Raw genomic sequence first — 27,465 nt, forward strand, 5'->3', positions numbered from 1 at the left:
GCATATATGCGGATTCACTACGGAGTGTGTTACTCGTGTAATCCACGTGGTTGCAGTTGCGTCTAGCGTGACCTGTATGCTAAGCTTCACGTCTGCAGAACCACATGTATCAAGCTGATATAGGAGACATTAATGCCACGTCGCACGAGCTACACGTGCCACCCCGTTTCAAACCGCGCGGCCGTCAACCCGGATTCTTCATCTTTATCTCCAGCAGAATTCCATTTATCTCCGTTACTGTGCAGTTTTGCGAAGTGCGCACGGAATATTTCACACAACGGCAGCTATCTCATTATCCATGAATGCTCGACGTAACACGATACTCACCGACTATAAAAGACACATCTTACACTTCTTGCGGTCATATATTACATCTGCACCGATGTAATTATCATATTATTCAAAAAGTCAAACAGTTCTTAAATAGTTATTTAATTTTTTAATTTTGTTTGTTTCTTGAGTAAAGCAGTACAGTAAGTTATTTTGTGTTAAATGTGATGTAAAAATATTTATTTTACATTTTTATTGAAACTTTAATCATTTTTAGGCTGTTTTAAATTGCAAAATTGTGAAAGTGATAAAGCGGTAATTATAAAAATTATATATAGGTCGATAGCATAGGAGGAAGGGATATCACGTTTTGATAGAAAATGTGAGATACAATAGACATCAGCGACTTATAACGTGGAACGACGTAGTCGATACCAGACGAAGGGGCGCGAGAAGCTTGAAAGCAGAAGAGCTTTCCCGTGTCCTCGGCAGTCCTCTCTAATGTAAATTTACTGTCGGCCCGTTACTCTTAGCAGTTTCTTTCCTGCGGAATGCACTTTTGCATCGCGCGGCGTTCCAATCGCGCTCTTTAATCCGCGCAGCGTCGCCGTGAAGGATGAGCGTATTTATGAGGCCCAGAACTGGAGAAGAGAATCGAAGATGAGACCAACCACGCGGCTGCTAGAACATATTGATTCTTTCTAGCAACGAGAACGGAGAAGAAAAAGAAAGAAACGAACTCTCTCTTCTCGCTTATCATCGGAGTACTGACTGGATTGTTCAAGTTGCTGTTCAAGTTTTACGGACACTGAATCGAAATAGACTACAAGTCGTGTTGCAGGTATCGATATGTTCATACGTAAAAATAAAACAAGCGAAATATATGTATGGATATACATGCGCTTATATACATTTATTTAAATAAATAAGAAAGACACATACGCTGTACAATAATTTTTTATAAATGATTTATTGTAAGTGAAATATTGTAAGTGATTATAATATCCGCACGGAAGAATTTTTAAATGATTAATCTAAACGCCACAGATTATGTATGACAGGAAAACGACGCGTTCGGATAAAAATTTATTTTCGCGCTAGGAGAACCTTCTATTTCCAGCGTGTTCACGCGTGAATTGATAACGATATAATTTATCAACGAATGGAAGAAAGTCATCAAGAGCGATCGACATACGTTATGCCCAATGGCCGCGATAGCGGCAAACGCATCATGCGTCGGTAGCTTTTATGATGAGCGCCCAGCTCGCCGATTCAGAGGACCGAGAATTCATAAAAATCAAACGATTCTATAAAAATGTTATGCTTATAGAATAGCCTACTTTCGGTGGAACCGAGCGTGCTCTCTCGAGTTTATGGTTTGCACGAGTGCGAGCTTGGAGTCTGTTACCATTGCGCCCTTTCTTTGCTTTTAATGCGCCTCTGCGAGTACAATTCCACATCACTTACCCTTTTGAAGCTCGCGCTCCGTCAAAGAGAGGTCAAACCTGGAATCGATCGTTTGCAGACTATCATATATCAAAAAATTGCAAATGAGATTTGAATTATTTATCTTTATTTTGCTCACCGGTAATACGTGAAATTTGATAATGATACGACGCCGTAATAATATAGCAGTACAGCGAATATTTTACAAAACATATATATTTTCATTAATTATATATATATTTTTTTATTTATTTTATTTATTTTGAAAGAAATATTATATACCAGAATTAATAAACTTTTCCATCGAGAAAACTTGTCACAGCTCGGCAGAAATATGTCGTCGTTTACCAATTTTACCCTAAAGTTACGACACGTACGAAATTTCGCGATACATTTTTCCGCCACGAAGCCGGAAATGGAGCATGAAAATTCAACTATATGATGTCAGTCTCGCAATTTATGCACACTATTTTTCGCGACGTGAGCAAGTTTGTTAATATCTTTTTATAACTATCATGTACGCGGGCTTCAACGAAGCTCGCGTGTTCCCATGGAGTCACGCGCGAGTCGCACGTCCCGAGGAACATGGAAAGGGTGGGTAAAACGATAGTCACAGGAAAATGCGATGAGGCAAAGATTAAGAGCACCCATGGGACGAATAAAGCGGCTTGCATGCGCGGGAAAGACATTTCGTCGCGCGCGTCTCGTTTACAGAATATTTTTCGTGAACGATCTTGACTTGTAAAAGAGGAGCCATCTTCTCGATCCCACTTTAGTAGATGTCACAGTGAATTCACAGTAGTACTAAGAATATGATGGATTTACGAGCACACCTCCTCCGCTCGAAGAAGCATTATCGTGGAGACGGTACGTGAAATTTATTGTGTGTTATTTATTTGGATAGTCAAAATCATTGTTGCTTTCAATGTGATATTTTATTGTCACTCTAGAATAATGATATGTGCCACGAAAAAATATTAAACAAATATTACGTGTGATAAAACGTTATATACAGTTATAAATATTGGTTCATTGACGCTTCCGCGAAAATATTGCGCCAATCTATTTCGTAGATAGTGCGAAATTGTATGTTTATTCATAAAATGTAAAAGTTTCTTACTACGCCTTTTAATAAAGACACTTTACTGGGATGATGAGATTAAACTTATCCTTAAGTAAGTTTGCATAGGTTGAGAAGATTTCCCTCATTTCCCACTCAGCACAGGCGTATTTTTACATCCCGTCGCCGAGTTCCTTTAATTCCAGATCGAGATTGAATTAATCGAACGGGATTGCCGGAAGTAATAGCTACGTCGCCGTTCGCAAGGCGCACATCGCGTCGTCTAGATTTGGAATGCGGAACCAACAGAGGATTTTCCACGATGATTTTCCACTGGAGGTGAATAAGATTTCTGAATGAGTGACGCACCTTATAGATGCACTCCAAAGAATTGCAAGATTAACAGCAAGCTTCGTGAAGTGTTCTTTTTAAAGCATACTTGATTCTTTAAGCAAAGTCAGGATCCGATTTGCACTATCCAGATCCTGAAGCGTGAAAATGTTGAAACACTCCATTCTTTAAAAATTGTAGTGATATTGCGGAATGAGGTCGAGCCTGATATCGCTGCGAAGTGGATAATGGGCCGTTTTTCGACGGAGACAATTTTTTCCGTGAAAGTTTTACGAGATTATTCACAGCGTGGAGCCGCCGCACACATTCTGCGAAAAATGATCCCCGCAACGCTTGGGAATCACACATAGGTACCGCCGTTGGCGTGCCAGCAACCATAACGCTTTTTTCTTCAATTTACAATTTCATCCCCTCAGTTTTATGATGGCATAAAGCGTTCATAAATTTTGCGAGCCGTATCCATCGTCCGCGATGGCCGCCAGCACGATTTTTCCTTCGCGATAAACAACTTCGGTACGCGAAACATCGACGTGAGTAATTAATGACTAGATACGCTACGAGAGAGCCGCAGAACCGCTGATCTAATTTTAACTTGTCACAGTTATCGCGTTATCGTATAACGCGACTTGTTTGGGAAGTTGTAAAAATATGGTAGAGACCGTAATAAAAGATATCTGCAGTTGAAAAAGTTGTTTTTATGACAGTGTAAAAACCATTTTTTTGCAATGCATTAACGTTAATAGTTAATGTTTCACTTTCTTTTAGGGTATGAAAAAAAGTCGAGAGAAAAGGACAAACAGGGTGATAATTAAAAACAATTGGGACACTGAGATTATTCTCCCGCACTTTCGCTGGGAATTCATATCTCGTTTGTAATGGCCTGAAATCAGTTTGAAATATTTGGTAATTCAATGAAACGCCAAAAGGTAGAAGAAAACGCTAACGTTGGCTGCGTGACGACGGACAGCTCGCCATACGGTAACCGTTGGACGATTCGACCACTCGTGCGCGAGAATGTCCGTCATTAGAGCAATAATGGCAGGGAGCAAGACGATTTCGTGAGGTATTAGCATTCTGCACTGGTCGAGATTGTCGATCGGTCTAGACGCGAAATGACACCCTGGATTCACCGCAAGCACCGCACCGATTGACTTGGCGCTTCTCTAAAGATCAATTTCCGACCAATTCATAACGGAAATTATGCATCCTGCATATTATGCAAAGTCGCGCGGCGATGTTACCGGAGATTCGATCGCGTCGTATTTTAGATCGCGCAGCAAACGTATTTTTGAAGAAAATCCACTTGTTCAACCGTGAAATATGGTTTTTGCTTGAATATATTTTTCGGAACGTTTTACTCGGAAATGTCATAAAACTTTTACGGAAAATAAAATTTTAAATATGGAAAAAATACAGATAAAGAATCACATTTTAACATATATATTTTGCAATTTAAAACATATTCTGAATTAATTGTATTAAATGTGCAAATTAATCCGGAATTTTGTAAATGGAAATTATAATTAAATGTTTTTATAGGAAACATAATTTTATAGGAAAGGTGATCATTCCGTTATATTAACTTCGCTTTGTAAACGTCAGTAACAGTGTTTCACAAAATCGAGGTATTAAAGTTATTTAAATTAAAAGCAATTATATATTTTTAGAAACGGACAAAGAGGCACCGAATTCATTTGCATCTAATATTTTATATTCATGTTTCAGACATTCACGTCCAGCTGAGCTCCTCTCGTGGAAAGACTCCATGAAGACTGATATCGCCCGCTAGTGGAGATTATCTGACTTATACACGTAATGCATACGTAATCCCGGATCGGCGCCCTGGGACGATCAAGTCGCTTTATACGCAACGCACCTGTCGCACTAGAGCGGACGCGATTAATTAATTTCCGATAACGATTAAGTGCCCGCGTTGCGGCAAGGCGCGTCCAAGTATTAGTCAATGTTAAACGGGCAATTACTTATTTAAACTGACATCACGCCCAGCGACGGACGCTTGTTGTCGGCGCAGGTCAGCTTTAAGAGGGAGACCTGCACATACGTAGATACGTACATACGTACGCTTTCTGCACTATCCAAGGATCACGCACGTGGTGGTGTAAGACGATTAATTCCGGCGAAATTGAATCGCTGGCGCTAATTCCCGCAAGACTCGTACTCTCGTCGAAAGTACGAACGAGAGAAGACGTCACGGAGCGAAAATTGTACTCGCATTGACTTTCGCGCGCCGCGCCGAAAGTTCGCACGGATTTAATTCCTGTCGCCCAAATGTCGACTTAATCCTTTGAATATCCGACAGCCGCAAGATTGAAATCGACTTTGAGACGACTCCAATTTGCGGATTTTAACAAAACAAGTCTCATTCATCATTTTTCCCGTTACGTTTCGCTGTTTCATGATATTATTAAATATCTCTTGCACTAAAGTTGCGTGCATGTCAATATTTAATTTAAAATACAGCACAAGAGTTTGCATGTGAAATGTTTAAAGTTACTGCCATTGTGCAATAACAATAGCACAGTGCGAGATGTCTCGTGCGTAATCAAACACATTTGCTAATGAGTTTTGCGGTCTCCCGTTCTATTAGACATCGCGCGTCGCACACCTTCTCTCTATTCAAATATGAGTAAATGACTTTCCCAATGTGTGCGGGATTGTTAAACTTAATTAAAGTAATTGTTGTTGGCGAAATATTCGATGGACCTACTGCAATGAAACAGCGAAACTGCACTTCATGAATATATCAAAACGAACAAGAATTCCACAAAAGTCAAACAAGCTTATTTTCCTAATAATTGTCAAAGTGTAAAAACCGCTGCAAGTGGTAGAGAAAATTTAGAAATTTAGAAATATCGTCGAATTCACAGCAGCTCGTAACTCAAACGTCGGTGAACTCAACGTGAAATCGATGACAAGATCCGCGAAGGAGATACACGCTAAATGCAGCTTAGTAATCCGCCAGCAATCCAAATGTGGCCAGCGTTGCTCAATTCGCCGAATATCAAGCTCCTTTGAGGTTCGCCTTGATTGGCTTCCAATCCGGCGTCTCGACGCGTTACGATATCTCCCAGTTGCAGCTTTCAAACGAACATCCGCAAGCCAAGCTTCACCTCTGCTCCTCCCCGGATCCGCTCGCGCGATCGTGATCGATAGACGGACGTCGAACGTCCCTGTATAACACCCGCGCCACAGAGAACCGGTCGCCGATTGCTCGAAACTCGGAATTGGGACAGCATACCGGTATCTGCCGACCGGCAAGCCGCACACCCACGTGCATAAGCCAGCTGCTGGACCAGGAGAGCCAGCTCGTTGCATCCGGGGCGCTGGAACTGCAAGGAGTCGGTGAGCTACACGCTGGTATGTACGTACAGAGTGTCCCGGGGGAAGAGACCAATCCTTCGCTGAGAGCGACGTTAAAAAGTCCCCTATGAGCATGTGTGCCGCATATGAGATTCAAAGATTATTTCACTTACTTGGAAAAAGGTGGGACCAATCGAACAATTTACTGCAGATTTTAAGAAGACACACGTGTGTGTAATTGTATACGTTTTGTAAACAGTTGAAAATCTTATGCACCTTTCGATGCAGATCTTCGGTACCGAACTGATTCTCAAAACTATACAAAATTTAGTATACTTGAACAGTAGTAGACAGAGAGATCTTCGAATCGACGAAGAGCAATATTTATAATCTTGCAAGAGATTGAACGTCCTCTTCTGTTCGGACACTCTGTATATGGCGTGATGCGCGGAGGCAATCGGTTGGTAGATCCCAGGTGTAGCCGACTGTGTGTCGTTGAATTGATCCTACATACGAGAGTGCATACATTCACAGTCCGACGCCATTACGCCGGTGTACGGACCCCGTCATTCGCAAGGTGATACCTCACGTCACGCCGGCCTTGTCGGCACCTCGTGAGATCGGGAGCAATGGTGAGAGTGCGATACTCCGGGATGCCGAGATACCGTAATGCGGAAGTCCGGGATTACTCCGATGCCCAATATTGGACGGATAAGCACGGTCGATTGTTCCACGATTTTTCCACGATTTCCACGATGTTTTCCAGCAACAAATCCGCTTTTCGCGAGAGTGTACAAACGAAACGAAGACGCCTCGATGATTCTGGCATGTTTAGTGAGAAAACTGCAGATCAAATATTCAATAATGATAAACCAACAAAATCCGTGAAAAGATTGTGATGAAATTTTATATAAGAGATTTATAAAGCATAATAGATAAATCCAAATGTGTGCATTTGATTATAAGCCGACGAGACATTAAAATTATTAAGATCAGAATTTCCGCTAGAGTCAGATTTGAATCAAAAATATCATCTACATATATGTGATAAAAATATGAATCTTGTTTTAATAATTTCAGATTTAATCCATTTAATGGGCTGATTAATTTTGAAGAACGAAACTAGCCGACTTTTAATAACCGCTGATTCATCGCGGAATGGTACCACACGTACCGCAAACTATGTAGACGACTGTCGTTAATTAAAAAATAATTAAACGGCACAATATATTTAACAGTCATGCTATTAATTAGAGGAATACTTAATTAAGTAAGAGCAGGAGGAATACGAAATATCATACATGGCGAGGCTGCCCTGTCACTGGATGAAACGGCAAGGTGCACTTTTGAAACTCGCCTACTTGAGAGCCGGCGAGCAAATGAATAAGAAACCGACGAACAGATTGGAGATGTGAGCTGCTAACTGCTTTCGAAGTAGTTAAGAACGTGAATTCGTAACTTTCGATCAGATTCGAAGTTGTCGACACTTGGTCTCGACTTGTGCAAGAGTCGCCAGAAGGTGCGCAATTCACGTGTATGTATGTATATGTCTACTGTGCGTGCGCTGCAATCACTCACATTGTCCGAACCGCTAATCGACCAGAACGAGATTGCGCGAACGGAGGATTGGACGGCGGTAATCGGCTTGGTGGACACGATAGGATATTCTAATAAATCCGTCGAGACTGCAACCGAAGCTGTGCAATTGCGAGATTCTATTACATTTATTATCGAGGCATGAAGTGTGTACCGTTAGAGATCTATCGCGCTATATCAAACGCCGAATTCTGTTCATCTCACATCGATAACGTACAATATATAATCGGTGCAAATAATAAATCTCTGTAATGTAGTAAAACAGCAAACAGTTGTAATTAACGAACGCCGTCACTTCGCCGAGCTTTAAATCCGTCATGTCGACCTGACGTAGATTGGAACACGTGGAGGAACCCGTTAGTACAAAGAAGAATCTGCTCCTGACCCTATCCCATGACGGAAATTTACGACACGAGCTCCATTGAATTATCGTCGTCGCTACGAATTCTTCAACGTATCTCGGACGACGGAAGAATTCTCTGTGACGTGGTGCTTCGAAAATCAGCTCGAGCTTCTATCAACGCGAGTGATGTGACGAGAAAATCAGCTGTCACGTTTGCGAGCGTAACAGGAAGGCATTCTCCCGATTCGATCACGGACGACGTGAATCGATAAATAGAGAAATTTTATTACCATCGATACACTGTGACATCAGCAAAAATCGAAAATGGATGGAAAAAGGAAAGAAAACTGTTTGTGAAACATGAACGTATTTAAACCTTCGTATTTCATATATAAGTAAATCGCGTATATTTATATCACGTTCGACTAGTAAAATGATTTCAGAAACAAAGGTGAAAAGATTCTATCATCTACTTTTATTTGTCTACTTTAATGCTAACATGCAACCTCAGTGGAAATCTTCTCAACCGAACATTAAAGACGCGTTTCTCACGCAGCGTGAGAAACTCAGATCAACGGCATGAAATCTGGATGCGTATACGCAACCGTTTAAATTCCCCCGTCCCAAATTCAACTCCCCAAATCTGCCTCATAAAATATGAGTCTTCGCGTGGTTCCACTCGGTGGAGCATTCGGTCGCCTCGGTAGACTCGGCGAGAGTTAAACTTCTTGCAGCAGTACTTTATCGCGTCATCGATAAATTCTAAACATCCACGTAAAAGAATTCGGAAGTTGCACGCGCCAACAAGCCCTTCGACCGAAGACGCGCACGAGCGCGCACGTGAATACACGCGAGAGAGAGAGAGAGAGAGAGAGAGAGAGAGAGAGAGAGAGAGAAAGAGAGACTGCGAAACTTGGCAACTAGTTTTTCGCGAGTTCGCGGGGGTGGCGCATCGGGACGAAAGTTGCGAAGAGCCTCAGCATTCCCGAGAAACGCGAATCCCTCGCCTCGCCTCCGAATTGCTTCCGAATGTCTGCCATTTCTCGTACTTCTCTCCCGTTTCTCGCGAGCAGGCACCGTCATTACGCTTAACGAGAATTAACGGCCTCCCCCATCACTTCCCTTACGCTTTATCGATCCGGCCGCATTACAAGACGCGATAAATACGCTTTCCATAGCTGGATGCTCAATTAACGATAATGCGTGGCTGTGAATTTACTCAAGTCGTCTCCGCGCCTGTAATCACGGGCATCTTTGTGCTGCCTCCCGGCATTTCTGCAATTCGAGATGGGCTTAACGTTTGAAGCTCTCTTCGCTATCTCTGGTGTTCCACCGATAATCGATTGCACGCTCGCTTCTCAAAGAATATCTACTTGTTAATCTCAAACATGAGAAGTTCAAGCTACGGAAGTTTCGAGTTTCCTTTTACCGCGACAGTACCGCGCGGAGGCGAAATTCGAGATATTTCGTCAAGACGCTTTCGACGGAACTTAAGCAAATCTATTCGATGTCAATTTCAGGGTACATCGATTTAACCTGGAGGATCGTATTGAATAAACCTCAGCGACTAGTTTTAAACGCGCAAGTCGAGTAGCACTCGATGATGAATGGGTGCTCAGAAACAGCCAACTAAGACAGGAGAGCGACGAGCACAGTGGCAGAGAAACTGATAGAGAATTATAGAGCATCCACGACGTCGTGCCGTACGTATCTGTTATCGAACTTCCGGGAGACGTTTCACTTACACGTACCTATCTTTATCTGACGTTGCACCCCCGATCACGACATAAAGAAACCCCCGATATTGACATTTGATAGCGATCGCTTTACTCGTCGCTATGTCTTCTATCTAATCGGCAAATCTCATTTTTCTGGCCGTTCTTTAAATCTCAAATGCAACTCTCGGCGCACGTCGCATAATCTGTCGCGTATCTAAACAACGCTACATTCCCGCGGACCTAATTACGTTCCCGGAAATGTTTAATTGTAATTTACATTTTATCCGGGCGGAATATCTCACGCGTTGTAAAATTAATTTAAGTCCGAAAGGATCGGAACTGCATAGATAATTAAAGGGATTTGCATACTCGGTGATTTTTTGTTGGCTTTAATGTCCGTCCCGGGTTTTCGAGTAACGGGGCGAAATTAGTTTCGCAGGAGAGGACGAAGCGAGACGATGAAATATGACCCGATCATCGGGGCTCGTTCGCTCTCTCAAAAATGAACATCGGCGATTGGCTGGCCCAAGCGAAAATATTCATGAATTAGTAGATTAATTATGCGCTTTGACGTCTTTCTCATGAGGTCTGAGCGATGATGGCTCAGCGATACGTATGCGCGTTAGATAGAAATGAGAGGCGCAAATCGATCGATGAAAGTTCCGTAAGAGGATATGAGATATTTCGTTTTTCCAATCGGTGTATAAAATAAAATTGTCGCGATGAGATTGTTACATCTCTCTTACAACGCTATGAGCCGCTCTTGAGTCGCTCATATATTTTTTGTCTTCTCAAAACAAGGCGCAGACGACGAAGGATTTAAAATTTTACGTTGGTTGCCCTAGTATAATAATAATTGCTGGTTCTCCGGTCCTCTCATCATCTCGCTTAATTCTCTTTTAATTAACTAACTGATTTTTTAATGAGAACATGGTGAAGCGGTTGGTGAAGAGGAATCAAGTGGTCGTTGAAGGAAGAAATAGAACTTGAGTATTTATACGCGGGATAAACTGAGAAAACGTTGCTGATGAAATGTCTATAAAAATCTTGTTTTGTTTGTCTTTAATTTGAAGAATCGAAGAAAATTACGACAAATTGTTCAATCAAATCCTCATTAGAATAAAGAAATTAAACTCGGATTGATCAAAAAGTACTGGAGGGCGATAAATATGGCGTAACGAGAATTTTAATGTGATTAACGACGCATCGAGTCGTATTGACAAAGAAATCAATAACATTTAACATTGTATGAAAGAGAGCGATGAATGGTACGCGACGCTGGCTATCAGCCTCAGAGTAAATGCACAATAACGTTTGCATTTCGCGCCCTACCGCGATTTACAATGTCGCACTCTTTTTCAATGCATGTCCAGACATCGTTTGCATGCAAATGTGCATCACGCGCAACCGTATATTACAAAAGCTCGGTGTAGATAGCATTGACACGTATCCACCTGTATGCACTGATATGGAGTGCAATTTCGTCATTCAGGACGTTATCAAATACATGAAATCAAACGTACGCGCGCAGAATGTTCATCATAATGGACATTTATCGCTTCCGTTAATTTGATAAAAAATATCGCGAATAAATATTTTTTTAATTCTTTTATTTTGTACAGATTGTAAAAAGATTTAAGAGTAGCTCCGTATTAAAGGATCGCTTTTTGGTGCAGAATATATCGAAATAAATTGAAAGAGCTACTATTTATAAGATAATTTTTGGAATTGCTTACATACACAGAGATTGCATCTTACAAAGAGGCGTGGCAAATTGACAATCCTTTAAGCCTCTCCATTTATAACGCAGTTTGATCCTCGTAGCACCTTCAACGGTGTCAGTGCCGACCTGAAAGCCAGGCTTTGTCGGTAACGAAGGTACAAAGCGTGACAGGAAGTCGAAAGGAAGTTGACTCTCTGAGACTTGATGCATCCGTAGAAGACATTTGTAACACTTCCTCGGCGAAATTAGACTTGGCTTGAAACGGATATCCTTTGCACGCTCCGCGCGTTTCTATTGCTGCGGGCAGGATAACTCATTTTTAGGATTAAAGACAAGGATATTAGATTGACAAATTCTTAAATTGAGCAAGACTGGCAAAGTGTCAGATGGTCGGACAATATTTTTGTGCATTAGATGCAATGATTATTTAGGAATCTGTTTTTCAACCACGCGCCAACTTTCCAATTCGTCAGACTTAAAAACGCACAAAAATATTGTCCGACCATCTGACACTTTGCCAGTCTTGTGCAATTTAAGAATTTGTCAATTAAATGAAGTTGCTGGCGATTCAAAGAGATATGTATTACAAAGATATTAGATAAATTAATTTTATTTTTGTTACACATTTTGTACAGATATTCTACTTTCAATGTTTTAATTCTATTATATACACTCAAACTGTTACATACATGTGCATATATTGAATTAGTTTTTACATACAATAACTTGATTTTTTTTTAATTTAGAAAATTATTTAATTAAAAAAATTAATAAAGATTAATTTTTTTATTTTGATCTGAAAAGTCTGTAATATTAAATAGAGCGTATATTCTACGTGTTTCGTGCAATATTGTATAATACAAATCTCGGAATTTACCAATGGAAACAATAGATATGACTTCACGTTAGCATCCTTGTAAAATATTGTATGCAACAAAACAGCGGAAAGTCAAAGTCAATACGGCTTTAAGCATACGACAGCGGGAGATGTCTTTTCATCGACCGCAACTGCGACGTGCACGTCGGTGTGCCTCGAGGATGCTTGTAACTGAATGCCACGTTCGTGACATCTTATTTGCATGTGAGAGTGAATTTATCCTCAGTCTTGTACAGCGCATCCCGGATCTATCCAGAAAGCAATGCGTTTATGTCACATATTTGGAAAATTGCCACGATTATGTCACGACGACGTAACTATACCCTTTCCTTCCTCATTTAGTCACCATTAATTTGTTTAATTGTCGACTGTTAATTATCATCCAGATACGGTTCGTTCTATCAGATATTTCTTTACCGAATCTTGAATTGTCAATTACAAATTAGCGGTTTACAAATCGTTCGTTACTGACGTTCATTTCGTGATGTGAATCAAAGATTTGAGTATAATATTTCTCAATCTTTTACCTCGTAAAGTAACCCTTTCGTGCATTCGTATTATCGATTCGATTCGTTATTGAGTCGCATAAATCATGTTAACATGCTTCTGCCTTGTTTTCGTTTTCTTATTATCGTGTGCCAGATATTATTTCACATATATCACGTAGCCCTGGTATTATTTCTCCGCTTGATCCTTTTAGCAAGTCTATGCGCGTTAGGATGGCAAAGAGAAGGATCTTTAAATCTCAAGCTTACATCTGTCCAATTTCTGATAGGATAGACATAAAACGTAATTCCTAAGGACGTTTATGAAATTTACAGCTTCTCGCGATCCCGATGAAATCTATCTTTTCATTTCATCACTAAGCTGTCGTTCACCCCTTCTTCTCTTCTTACCTGAAATTGAATAACTTTAAATTTTTAATGCTTCTCCCGGAATGGAACTAAATTGCAGAATTATTCTTTCAGTCTACAATTTTAATACTCTATGTATGTAATTTCTAAGTTAAAACATTTTTCTCACGAAGTATTTTGCATATCTTTCCTGAATCGCAGCAAATTACCATCATTTCCTCACCATAATTCCACAATATCCCTCAATATCGTCCTATAAAAATAATTTTCACTGCAACGCTGTCCATTCCCAAGCAGCGGCGGATCGAATAGTCCACTCGACAGGCCGCAAAACACCCTTGCAAGCCGCAAGATCCTCGACCGTCCAACTCGCAACGTGAAACGATATATTTCAACGAGGGGCTTGCTTCTTCTCGTACGGCGCGACGGCCGCTTATTCCCGCACTTGCTCTCCTCGCTCGCGCCGTCGATCCACGGTTATTAACTCGCCTATACTATATTAAAGTCCGCCCTTTCTTTTCCTGGATGTATCTCCGCCCGGTGTCCCAGCGTTCCTGATATATCGTTTTCTGGAAAGTCGCGGGAATTACGGGGTCACGCGGGGTCGGCAGTTAAGAAGGCGGACAGCAAATCGCGCGAACCGGCGACACCAGGGTTGGGAGACGCCTTTTCTAATTTCCTCGGGGAAGATAAATTTGGTGCCGCGCGTAACCCGAAAGTCGCGTGTCCGCATGAGCACACGTGCGAGTAGTAGTTGGTGCATGGAACGTACTTACGTAACGGAGAATCGCGAGGATACATACAGCCGGCACTCTGCGAGTGTGGGTACGAAGAAACGTGGATTCGATTCGATTCATGGCCCGCACGCCTTGGCATTTTCTTAATACACAGGCGACGCCTGACGTATTGTGACACGGGAAATAATTGAAACTCAACTGGGCCGCCTCGGGACGGCCTCCGGCTTCGCAACAACCCGCTTGTAAATGCGACGCTCCCCCGGTTACTGTGGAGGGTGCCAGCGAACGGTAAATCCACGCTTTACTCGGCTTCGGCGCTTTTACATTCGTCGATTTCCAATTCCTCGGCCGTTCTCCACTCGAGCGAGGAATTTCCCTCCACGCCTTGAATTCTCATACTTGTCGAAATATGCTATACGGAAAACACGTGACTCCGTAAGGAGAACTATCGATTCGTATTGGATGAACGTTCGCGTGAAGTAATTCGATTTTATGAACAGTACAGTGAATTTTCAGTGAGAAAATCGCTAACAAGGGAGATAAACAAATTTTAAATATATTTAAATAAAAAAATATGTAGTACTTAATTTATTGTATTGGGTCGTCCGGAAAGTTCGTGCCGATTTTTAATAGATGGCGTTGGAACATGTCTGAATATATCAATGTTATTGAAAACATACGATTTATATACATATGCTTAAAGGTGACATTTCAACGCATCTTTAGGAAAACAGTTGTTTGAGATAAATTGATTCGTGTCAGTTTTGTACTCTTTTGAAAATGGAAGAAAACAAAGAACATTTTAGACACTTGACGCTTTTCTATTACCGGAAAGGCAAAAATGCCTCACGAGCAACAAATTCGATATGTTCTGTTTACGGAGAAGGCGCTTTAGCTGAAAGAATCGTACGTAAGTGGTTCGCTAAGTTTAGAGCTGGTGATTTTAACCTTAAAGACCAAGAACGCTCGGGCGGACCCTCTACTACTGATGATGACCAAATCAAGACACTGATCGAGAATAACCCACGCTACACGACACGTAAATTAGCAGAGATACTGAAAATATCGAAAACCACTGTCCACGATCATGTAGTGAAGCTTGGTTACGTAAGTCGCCATGATGTATGGGTTCCGCACAATTTGGCCGAAAAAATTTAATGGATCGAATTTCCATCTGCGACTCGCTGTACAAGCGCAACGAAAACGTACCATTTTTGAAGCAATTAGTGACGGGTGACGAAAAATGGATCATTTACAACAATGTAGAACGAAAAAGATCCTGGGGTAAGCGAAATGAACCAGCATTAACCACTCCGAAAGCCGGCCTTCATCCAAAAAAAGTCATGCTCTGTGTCTGGTGGGATTGGAAAGGAATCCTATATTATGAGCTCCTACCACACAACCAAACGATAAATGCAGATAAGTACTGCTCGCAACTGGACGAATTAAAGACAGCGATTCAGGAAAAACGTCCAGAATTAGCTAATAGGAAGGGCGTCGTGTTCCATCAGGACAATGCCAGACCTCATGTTTCTTTGACTACCCGACAAAAATTGTTGGAGTTTGGCTGGGATGTGCTACCTCACCCACCGTATTCACCAGACATTGCACCTTCAGACTTTCATTTATTTAGGTCTGTGCAAAATTCTCTTAGCGGCAAGAACTTCAACTCTTTGATCGACATAAAAAACCACCTTGAGGAGTTTTTCGCCGAGAAACCTAAGAAGTTCTGGGAGAATGGAATCTTCCAGTTGCGTGAAAGATGGACAAAGGTTGTGAAACAAAACGGTGCATACATAAGTCAATAAATATTTATCGACATAAAAAAATGTTGCCTTTGAATTTTCCTTCAAAATCGGCACGAACTTTCCGGACGACCCAATACTTTCCGTTAATAAATAACATTCCCTTTGCTTTTTTCATTTGTTTCGAGATCTCGAAAAACGATATTTAAACGTGACTTTTACGTAAGTGATTGCGGAGATCAATCGGGCTGGATATAAGAACGTATGAAAAATGAGAACCAGCTAAAGAAGATCTGCTAAGAAAAAGGGAATAAGTGGTAAGTGGTGAACGAATACAGAACGATATATTTCGGTGACGACAGTTCGATTACTTCGCGCGCCTTGCGGTTCGCGTGGACGGAACTACGTGCTCGTATTTTCACCGACTCATTATCATTGGATAGTTAATGGCCGACCATTTGGCACCATACATTAGAATGGCAACGATAAGGCCCTCGCGTGCGACGTGGACGTATTACTCGGCCTGTTGAAATTTAGCTTCAGTAGTTACTGACACACCTACACGCAGTACCGCTCAATAGTGGCCGCTTATTCTCATAAGAGAAATTTGATGCTTCCAGATTCAGTAAATTAGAAACAAAACAAAAACGATGTATCCCTTAAGTTACAACAGAATATGGAAGAGAATCTCATAAAGAAGAAATTTAGGTAAATTTAGGTGAAATATAAGTTTACCTCCTTTTAACGATTTTATCAAAGTACTGTATGACTTTCACGAAGAGTAACAGAATAAAGTTGAGTATTTCGAGTTTTACTACTTTTTTTCCCATACTGTACGTGCAAAGCGCGTGTATTGTTGAACAAGCAAAGTTTAACGAGTTTATTTTCTATTAACATGTCGATACAAAGTACATGATATTCGCATATTTACGCATGCTTATACGCGATAATGCGTAATACATCGAAGTTTCCTAATTACTCACAACTTTTAGTAATTACGCGCTGTTCTGTACACGTACCAAGGGGATGATAAAATAATTGAAACTTGATAACGTTTCGCGTATCATTCTCAGCTTTATTTTGCATTTCCCTCTAAATATCGTATAAATTGACATATCTACGCGACACGGCCTATTTATTCGCAAAAATGACGCGTCAAATAGATCGAGCAGCATGGGACTTAAGCCCATGGGAAATCGTTATCGCGTGTACGACTCCGCGATACAACGGTATGTCAATTCATTCCGGTTGAATTCGAAGCAATTACAGTGCACCATTAGTATGGGATGCTCAAAGTCAAACTGAGAAGATTATCGGCGACGTACAACGCGCTAATTGATAGACGCGTATCTCGCATTTGACAATCAACCGCGAATACCATTCGTGATAAACCAACTATTGCCTAGATTGGCCTAGAACATCGAAATCCTTCAACCAACGTCTGTATTATCCGTTTGCATTATCGTTTAAATTCGCCCTACAGGGAAATCGTTACAGGGAAATTGTTATCGATATCCAGTGGCACACATGGCACTTGATGTCTTGCAATCCATTTACGTAAGAGTTGCTTTTAGATATCAGCATCTAACCTGAGGCTTAAAACTTTCTGACAAAACCTACGTAAAAGCCACCATTGCCAATCTGTCACTTTGTTCGGAAAGCGATCCTCGATTTTCTTTCTATGCATCTTATTTACTTTTTCACGTAATATATTTGAAAATAATGCAAAAGTCTACAGTGCGTTTCATTGGCGAAGAGTACCATGCGTAAGCTGTAATCTGAATCTGAAAATGTGAGTTTACAATATTACGATATTCTATTTATCTATTTGTCAATAACAGAATTATTAAAAACTTTATCGTAACTTCTAAGTAAAAATAGGATCATGAAATAAAATTAATTCGGTTAAGATAAAATAAATGGTTAATAAATCCCTGATTTGCAAAATCTACACGATATTGGAGCTGTGTAAGAGCCGCAGTTTATCAGGAAGGAGTATGTTGCTTATAGTTTGAATTGTTTCGAGGCAAACTGCGTTGTTCGGGGTTACGCGGGCGCAGCCGGTGCGAGATTATGCGATCTCGTGGCTTCGATATGGCTCGAACGTTACAATGTTACGGCGTTACATTCCGAATGTATAGTGGTATCGAATGCAATTGCTGCAATTTAACTGTATTAGGTGTCGTGTACGGCTTTCAACACTCAAGTCGTAAATAGTTGTTGCAATCATCCGACTCGTTTATTACTGTGCGATAAATGTTTTATGAAAACAGAAAAGAGAAATGATTCATAAAATAAATATGATGTAAATTATACATAGTCACAAAAAAGATTAAATTTTTTAATATCTTATACTGAATTATAAAATTTAAAAAGAAAATAACTAACATGATTTGATTAAAACAAAAGCTATACTTATCTTATTGTTGTCTCCACGCGTTGTAAATTTATTATTAGTATTGTTATTCAGAGTTAATCCAACATGATTATTATGACATAATTATTTAATGAATTCTCTTTCTGTGACGTTTAATGTAATCTTAACGTGCAGAGTAACCACAAAGGTGACTCGCCAACGCTTGTAAACTGTCACCTTTCATGGAATGCCTTGAGTTATAGGATGCTTTATGAGATTTAAACTGCGCGTGATGAAAATTACGCAATTTACGTTCTGCAACTCATTTCTTTAGAGATTCTGCGCTTGACTGCGCTTGACAATTTAGCAGAAAACATTCACAGAGGAAGAACGCGATGAAATAAGCGACCAAATAAAGAGCAATGCTTTAAAAGCCGGTAAACGTGACGCTTTCAAGTGGTACGTGTACCATCAAGGTTTATTTCGCGTTTTCATGGTGTCCGTTTTCGTGCAAACTCGACACAGAAACGCAAAATCTAAACATGAAATCCTCGTTGACGTGCAGCTATTCCTCATTTTTGCACCGATATATAATAAAACGCCATATATGCAATATAAATACAGATAACTTCCATTTGATATAGTTAACATTAAATTATTTTAAACCATTTTTGGTCACACTACAATTTTATCGTTATCGTCAAGAATCAAATTTTTCGCATATTATTTCTGCTTGAAAACCTCAAAAATTCGTTCAAAATATCTGCTAAAAGCACGGTGTTTCAGCAGAATTTTAACCATGTTTTCCCACTCGTATTTTCATAAGGGTGGATACACGGAAGAATAAAACTTAAAGGTCTGAAAAGCCACTGTCGTTTGACGGTACAACGATCCCTGATTCGTGTTTCACACCATGGTGCGGCAAATGTCGTGCGACGACTGGTAGACGTGTGGAAACGAGGTGGGTGTGCAGAGCGCGCGATCAACTGACAAATGTCTGTGAACCGCAAACAACGGAGGTGCAGGGTCAGGTGTTAGGGACGGTCTAACTTCTCTTTACAGCGACGTTTTTCCCCGGCAAAGGGTGTATTCGCTTGCCGAGCGCAATGTTGCGAGCGACGAATGCACTGGTAAAACTTTACGGGTGAGCGAGCGACGTTTATGGTTCGTTCGCAGGTACATGCGACTCGAAATCAGTCGTTTAAACAACGCCGTTGTAAATTATTCATGGCGTAAAAGCTCTGTTTAATTTACGATGGATCGAGCCGCGAGACAAGGCGAAATTGTAAACGGCGAATGCCGTGACGACTACGTGCTCTGCATCGAATACCGCGTATAATCTCCGTGTTTGAATCCGATGATTAGAGTAGTTTAGAGAGAGAGAGAGAGAGAGGAGAGAGAGAGAGAGAGGGGGAAGGAGAAGAGAGATAGAATTACGTGTGAAAATTAAATTAACCCGGATTTTAATATATTTCGCCTGAATTCTGAATATTAACGCACATCGTTGAAACTAGTTTCATCCCATTAACCGATATTAGTCAAAATGATATTAAGTGATTTACATTTCATTCATAATCCTCTTATTTTAATAAAATTAATATTACAGTTAAGTAGATAATGAATAAAATATGTATGGCCTCGCTGTATTATTATATCAAATTGAATTGTGCTCGATTTATTTATATTAAGAAATGGCCGTTCCATAAATGTTCTACGGCTGACGCAGTCGAGATATTTGGCGTGAAAAATTCAATCGTACGGCTTTATCATTTTACACACACTGTCACCCGGGCGGTATTTTACACATATGTATTGACGAGAAAATTCTTTGGTACGCCTATGACACAAAAGTGATTTCGATTCCGAGCGAGAAGAAGTTCGAAAGCGAACTCATGGCTGTCAAGAAGCAAAAGGAAGGAAATATTCCGATCGCCGATAGGAGCGGTGGGGTAAGTTCGGAGGATAGAAAACGTCCAGCTACCTCCCCACGGAATGTCCTGGAATAAATTCTCGCATTCCAGCGTTGGTCGACGCGTTGGTGGGGAGTCGAGAGGTGGTCGTCCAATCGAACGGACCGTTGCTCACCATCCCCTGGCCTTTACCCCCAGAGTCGACCGATGCCGAAGGGTGGTTGCAATAAGGGATGACATTCTCTTACGTCTGGAACAAAGGATGGGCACGCTGCGCCGTTCAAACGTCAGGAAGTTCCATTATGTCTTGCAGTCTGCCCAGAAACCTCGTCGTAGCGAGGCGGATATCGCGTGACACTGTAATCGCGAACGTATGCATTCGCGCGCATGGAACTCATTTAGAATTTTCATTTTAATAAAGAACCAAATATCGGTTTAAAGAAAATGGATACATTATTACTCGCAGAATTGGAATCCTGTGCGAAACTTAACGAGCCGAACATTTTACGATTCACAAAACCTATATTACTAGTATTATATGTTACCTGTGTTATTGGTTATCGATACAGAAATAAAAAAAAATAATTAAAACTTAGATGAGGATTTTTAATTAAACAATCCAGCGAGGAATTTCAAATATCTGAAACCCACCGAATTTTTTACTCTGTAAACAACTTGTCAAACATTTACACAATGCTATATGAATTACATTCTTATCATATTACATTTTTTAATTCCACCAGCTATTTCTCTGTATGAGATAACTGAATAACTGATTAAAAATTAGGCGAGTGAGCGGTAACTCGGAATCCTCTGTAAAAACGATATTAAGTAAAAACGATGTTTCAGGCGTTACGTTCGTGCGCAAATCGCGAGTTGCGAAAGGTTGGAAAAAAATCGCTGTAATATTTAAGATATATTCTCGGCGGCACTGCTCGCTGCGAGAAAATCTCGCGAGAAATTACGTGCATAATGCGAAGGTAAGTAAAAGTTGTTTTCCGCCGCGTCTGAACCGAGACTTACGGGGCCCGCGGCGTAACGGCTGTTAACGGTAGCCCAACAGAAAGTGTTCAATTAATCATTAACACTGCCGACTCGACGGGTAACCAACGCACAGATACTGGCGCCTCCGTTAAGTAATGACATAATTTGCAGCCGCATAAACAAGGCTTACCGTGATTTAGATGCGTGCGGTTTTGCAAGCGAAATACGCGTATTCCTGCCGCGCCGGAAACGTAATCGCGGTGCGCTGCGGATGTAAACGCGCTCGGAAATGATATAATCCCATCACGTATACACATTGACTCGGATGTTCCGCGATAGGTGGATTTTTTACAGTACTTTACCAATATCCGCGACGTACTAATTTCCCGTTCGGTTTTGTTTCCGGATAAATATTTCTGGCAACGTTATGCTTTTTCCCTCGTTCACTCGATATATGCTACTTCCATACAAGTTTCATTCCATGTTTAATTAATCTCGATCGATTGAAGCACTCATAAAGTTTCCACGAACAAATCACGGTTCATGTATATTTTTTTATATTTTTCGATATGCACTTTTAGCGTGGTAAAACAACTGGCAAACGATTCTTTCCATCGTTAACGATCCTTGTGCTTTCAGTATACACGCCATCACGCTTTCACGGATAATATCATCCGGAAGACCGTGCTGCAGCGCGGGTACGAATTCAATCACCACCTGTGCGCGCTCGTTCGTCCCGCCGTACTGTTTTCCCCGGGAGAAATTCCGTAAAAAGACTTTCCGACGCGCAAACATGTAGATCAATCCGTTCGGCGAATAAAACGCAGGTTTGACTTACGGTCGGAAACCGCGCGGAACGCGACCGGAGGTGGCGCAAGCAAGGGGATGGCAAAAAGAAAACAGAGAACACTCGTTCCCTTCGGAACTCCCGCTTTCCCGCGCAAATTCGACAATCCGTTTCCCGAGCTCTAACGAGCGCCAATATTTGTATCCGTAAATCACGTCCCAATATTTGCCTCCACCCGGCAGCAACATTCGCCCTTCAGAAAGTTCTTCGCGTTTCCGCGCTGCTGTTTTTTCTTTTCCCCATTAATAATATTGAAAATATTCCCATACATATATAAAATGGTATTTTATCTTATCTTAATATATATATTTCTATATTGTTTATACCTGATTCTATGGTATACAATAGAATATCGCATCAATATGCCATTAGTTTTTTCTACATTACATTTTAATGTAGGATTTTTTTAAATTGCAAGGTTTGTAAATTAGTCTTCTGTGTTTTATTCTGACAAAAATTCTCCAGAATAACTTATTTTCTTCCTTCATTTATTTTCGTTCTCTCTCAGTCTTCATACACCGTTTAGTTAATTGGACGTGCATGCTATCCTATGCATATAAAAAAATCCAAAGAGATTTTCCATGCAAAACGTTGCACGGTGAAGAATGCTGTCCCCGAGAAATGGGAGCGGAAGAGAGACAAGAGAGGGAGAGATAAAATTTCGCACGATCAAAGACGAACTCGGCTAAGGAAGGGGGTGGCATTATTAATTATTCTTGGCGTAGTTTGGACTTCGGGGGATGAAACAAGGGAGTCGTCTTAGAGATTATCGTCCTCTCGCCTCTCACGGCTGCCGAAGAGAGTTCTATCCTACAATCTTCTTTTTGCCATTCTCGGGCTTAATTAACTTCGAATCGCGAGACTGAAATGAGGAGGCGGGGGGGGGGGCGGAGATGCGACGGAGTTATGAAATTTCGATGACATCGCGTCCCACGGCGATTTCTCGAAACTCGAAGGGCGCGGCCCTTCACCTGTCGCCACGAGATAGGCTTTAATGGTCGATTGAACGTAGAATAGCTGATTACATTAGGGATGGCAATTACAGATCGAAAGTTTCCGAGGGCGCGCGCCTTATCTGCGAACCGATGAGGCGGAATTCACCTTTGTCCGCTCCGCTGCTATTGAAATCTTTTAATTACGTACTTAAGATCTCGGCCATGATCGCGTCGACTAATCATGGACGTCTCGATGACGTGTCTTACCTGCAACAGAAAGAAATGAAGTTTTTGTTAATGAAAATTAATGTAATATATTATTTTAGGACAGAAAAGTTAGTTTATATATAAATATTTTAACAATGCTAAAAAGCAAAGGTCGCGAGAATAATTATGTCTATCATATATTATTATATATATTAATAACTAACAGAGCAGAGAATTCTCGACAATTACTCGAAGAGCTACTTTTCGTATAGTTATTCAGACTTGATATTTGGATTCAATTTTAATATCACGTTGACATGTCACAAATTCTCTATTAATAGAAACGGTATAAACTGATAGGTCAAAGTGGAAAGACGAGCAAGAAGATAGCAAATAAGACAAGATTGCTCGAACTTAGACATCGCGTATACGTAATATCTTCTAGGGTTTAATTAACTCTTGGTGGGCTCTCTCTCTCTCTTTCTCTCTCATTTCTCTGTTTCTCTTTCTAGTGGGCTCGGATACTGCGGAATAATTACTTCAAGAATATTAAAAAGACGCTTTGCTCATGTAATGTGACGAGATATCTTTCAAATAGCTCATAAAATAAATCTCACGAGAATTTTACAGTAAAACACTCTCTATCAAATTTTTATCAATTAAACACGATTTATTGATGTAACTTTTACTTTTTATATCCTCTTAAAGTTAGCAAAGACAATATAAATTACTAATAATATGTCCAAGTAAATATATGACTATATTAATATAAATGCTTAAATAATCATCTCCAAGATAAGTCACAATTCCGTTCTCTCGAGGTGTAATGAAAAAATCTAAAATCTCTTTTCGCTCCTACATAATCCACATCAAAGCGGGGATCTCGCCACGAGAGGAAGAATGGAAAAAAGGAGCAAGAACAATATCCAGCGCAATCAATAATGAGCTTTCGCGTTCAATATTCATAGCGCGCGCGACCGTTAATTCAAAAATGACAGTTCAGAGTAACTTTGAAGTCTTAACAGATCGGGAAGATTTCCGCGATTCATCGAACCCGAGTTAATCTGGCTTTGCAAAGAGCACAGCTCGGGAGAAAGAGAGACAAAGAGAATAAAACGAACACAAGTATATAAAGCTTTGGATATAACCGGATAGACGAGTGCCGACTTAAAGGCACCCCCAGCCTCCTCCAAGTTTTTTAAAATCCATATCCACTTCGTCGCAAGAAAGCTGCCAAGACGCGAGACGCGAACTGCTATCTTCCCGTGATTCCTCCACGGAAGCGAACAGCTTCGTAAGCGTTTTCTCTTTCGCGCTGTGTATCGTCGTCGCTGTGTCTTGGCATTTCCGCCATTGGTCGCGTAAACTGCCGCGATGCGACACGGCGACGGCAGTGCTCCATTTGTGAGATTGATGTTCCGCTGAAAAACCAAGTGGGAACCGAGCCCGCGCAAAGCGCGGAGTCATTTTCTTTGAGTAATAAATATAGCTGACGATTTTTATCTAGAATTTAATTTACGCCGAATACTGGAGGATACAAAAATGTAACCAGCGCACGTTAATTACGTAAATTGAAGCTGTTGCGTGCAATTCCGCCAACAACAAAAATGATGCCGAATGTGCGAGCAACTTGGCGAAAAATGCGGCCGGTGGTTCGAGTAAATTTTCATATATATGTGTAATAGTGTAGCGTGCGCCAGTTGAAACAATTTCATAAATGAGGAAATTTCGTTGATAGAATTAGACGTTCATGAGAAATAATGTTCCAGTGTTATAGTTGTTGTTATACCAAGAATAATTTACATGCTTCTGCATAAAATGTATAAAATGCCTCGAAATTATACATAATAAAGAGAGAGATAAATATAATATTTCTGTGCACTTGTATCTCAGAAAAGAATAGCGTTTGTTATTACATTGTTACGAATTATTGACGACTACCGTTTCATTATTTCACAGGTGATAGTTCACTGATTCCGAAGATTCGCTCTTTTGATTGCTATAAGTGTTATCACCTCTTTTTCTTTTTTCTCACTCATTTTTCGTGCTCAGTTAATTTAATCGTTCCTACAGAAGATCCTATTCTCACGTAATAGTTTGGCTCCAGTGGAAGCCCTGAAGAGTAATACGACGTCAGTCGTGAGAAAAGTTTTCGTATTTTATGAGCACTGAACATTCGGCAGACCTTTGATCGCGCCTCTTAAAACTCCGATAACATACTTGGTCCTCGCACTCAAAGCGCGACGACACGTCGCCACAAACGACATATTTTCCATGAGAAAGGAAAGTAGGAAAATCTATTATCTTCTCAGGCACCGCGGTTGTCCAAGCAACCATTTTCTAGTTTGGCAGCAAATAGTTCGGTGTGAGAGTATTTTCAACTTTAAGAAGCTTTTCGCGAGACGCACATACACATTTGCACTCAAATACACATAAGCGCCACAAAGACAACACGAAGAGCCAACGCGTTTGTAAGCTGCTCACACGATCTTTACGAGTTTGAAAATGGCGGAGAGTAGTCTATATGGTTTGCCACTGTGATCTCTAGTCATCTTTTTCGTTCTACAGCGTGACTGGTCCTCTCGAAAAATCTCGAGTCACAGCGTTACATTAAATCAAATTCATTTGGTAAGATTGGTTTGCCAGGCCGATGCATATCAAATGGTCACGTTTCCTTAAGAACTCAGCAGGTCATTAAGAGTTAAAGTCCAGTCGCTTAAATGCGCATCTCGAATGAGGGAATCAGTGTTATGCGGCTATAAAAGATCGAGTGATCAACTGCGTGTGTATAAATCGAGAGTTTTATTGCGTATCTTTTAGTTTTATTGAGTAATAATTTCTAAATAAATTGACTTTTATCTATACGACAGTAGCATTTTATTTTTTTAAGATAGTACATTATTAGATATACAGACTTTAGTTTGTAAAGTAATATTTCTACACATAAAATAATAAATAAGAAAATAATAATTAAAGTAATAAAATAAAAGCAACTTGTAACTGATTAACTATTTAAAGGGAATATCAAAAAACAAAAATGAGCTCTCTTCTATTCATTTTTTATACTCTCTTCATTTTTTAACTCTCATGTTTTACACAGATAAGGACATATGCTCTCTACGATAGATGCTACTGTTTGATCTTAAACTGTCAGTTGCTCGAGTAAAGTCAAACTGAGCTTAAAGTGCCTTTCACGTGGCAAACTTGGGTAAGAGAAGAGACTTCCACTTAGTAAGCATGCTAAAAGAAACCTCGTCACGAACGCCCAAGTTTTTCTTGCAAGAAGCCAAAATGTCGGAAAATTTCTCGGCTATGAGTTTTACGACTGATTCAAATTTTTCTAGACATTAATGTGTTCCCGGATATTATCTCTCCTTAGATTTTATTAATATTTTTACATACAAGCAATATAATAAAACTTTCACAATTTACTTTCATCACATATTCCCAAAATTTTCATATTTTACAAGTATTTGATTTTAATATATATTTAATTTTATAAAATTGAAGTTTTATAAAATAACATTGTGTTGGAACACGAGCAAACATAGAAGAAAAATTAAGGGATACAGGCGTCGTTCGTTAGTACTTTTTATTTGACTGGAAGGATTCGGGTTTATCTGAAATGCAATCAACGCAGACTGCAGCAAGCATCTCTCGCGGAAGTAAAACTTCGGAGAAGATATCTTTGCGAATGTTTCTTAATCTTTACCAACAGAGAGATTCCTAGAGTTTCATTAGGACACTTTAATTCTTTTGATATTTACAAATTGAGTTTAAGTATCTAATAGTATCTAATAATAATATATGTAGATAGTATTCGCACAGATAAAATTAAAAATTTTTATTCGTTATCTTCAAATCTAAAACTAATAAATGTGTAATCTCCTAAATATCAGCCTGCAAAATAAAATAGTTTACGAACAGAACTCGCGCAGCGTTGACATTCAATCAACAAATAAATCCCGATTGCGGAGAAACGGTGGAAAGAATTACTGTTGGAGGCACGTGATTTAGCGATAGTTAATTTGCCTCTTGGACTCTTATTCCACTTCTACGTTTAATTGTTGGAATGCGCGTCACGGACTAAAGGCGCGCGGAAAAACGGTGCGTCTGTGCTTCTTGCGGTCGGCGCATTCCTGCTTGCGCTCGTTGCATCGCGGATATAAAGCCACCTCCTTAATC

At 40.3% G+C, this 27,465-nt stretch overlaps 1 protein-coding gene and 1 long non-coding RNA gene across 3 annotated transcripts in view; both read right to left on the bottom strand.

Moving 5' to 3' along the window:
• Positions 1–27,465, bottom strand: part of LOC105277510 (polypeptide N-acetylgalactosaminyltransferase 2) — a 185,068-nt gene that overhangs the window by 52,044 nt on the left and 105,559 nt on the right. The gene's annotated exons all lie outside the window — the stretch shown is intronic.
• Positions 2,612–14,890, bottom strand: LOC113561680. Its single transcript, XR_003406366.1, has 2 exons — positions 13,783–14,890; positions 2,612–13,601 (listed from the first exon to the last, which is right to left on the bottom strand). It is a non-coding gene; the product is annotated as an uncharacterized LOC113561680 (long non-coding RNA).

Source organism: Ooceraea biroi, chromosome 3 (genome assembly GCF_003672135.1).
Source record: "Ooceraea biroi isolate clonal line C1 chromosome 3, Obir_v5.4, whole genome shotgun sequence".
NCBI classification, from domain to species: domain Eukaryota; kingdom Metazoa; phylum Arthropoda; class Insecta; order Hymenoptera; family Formicidae; genus Ooceraea; species Ooceraea biroi.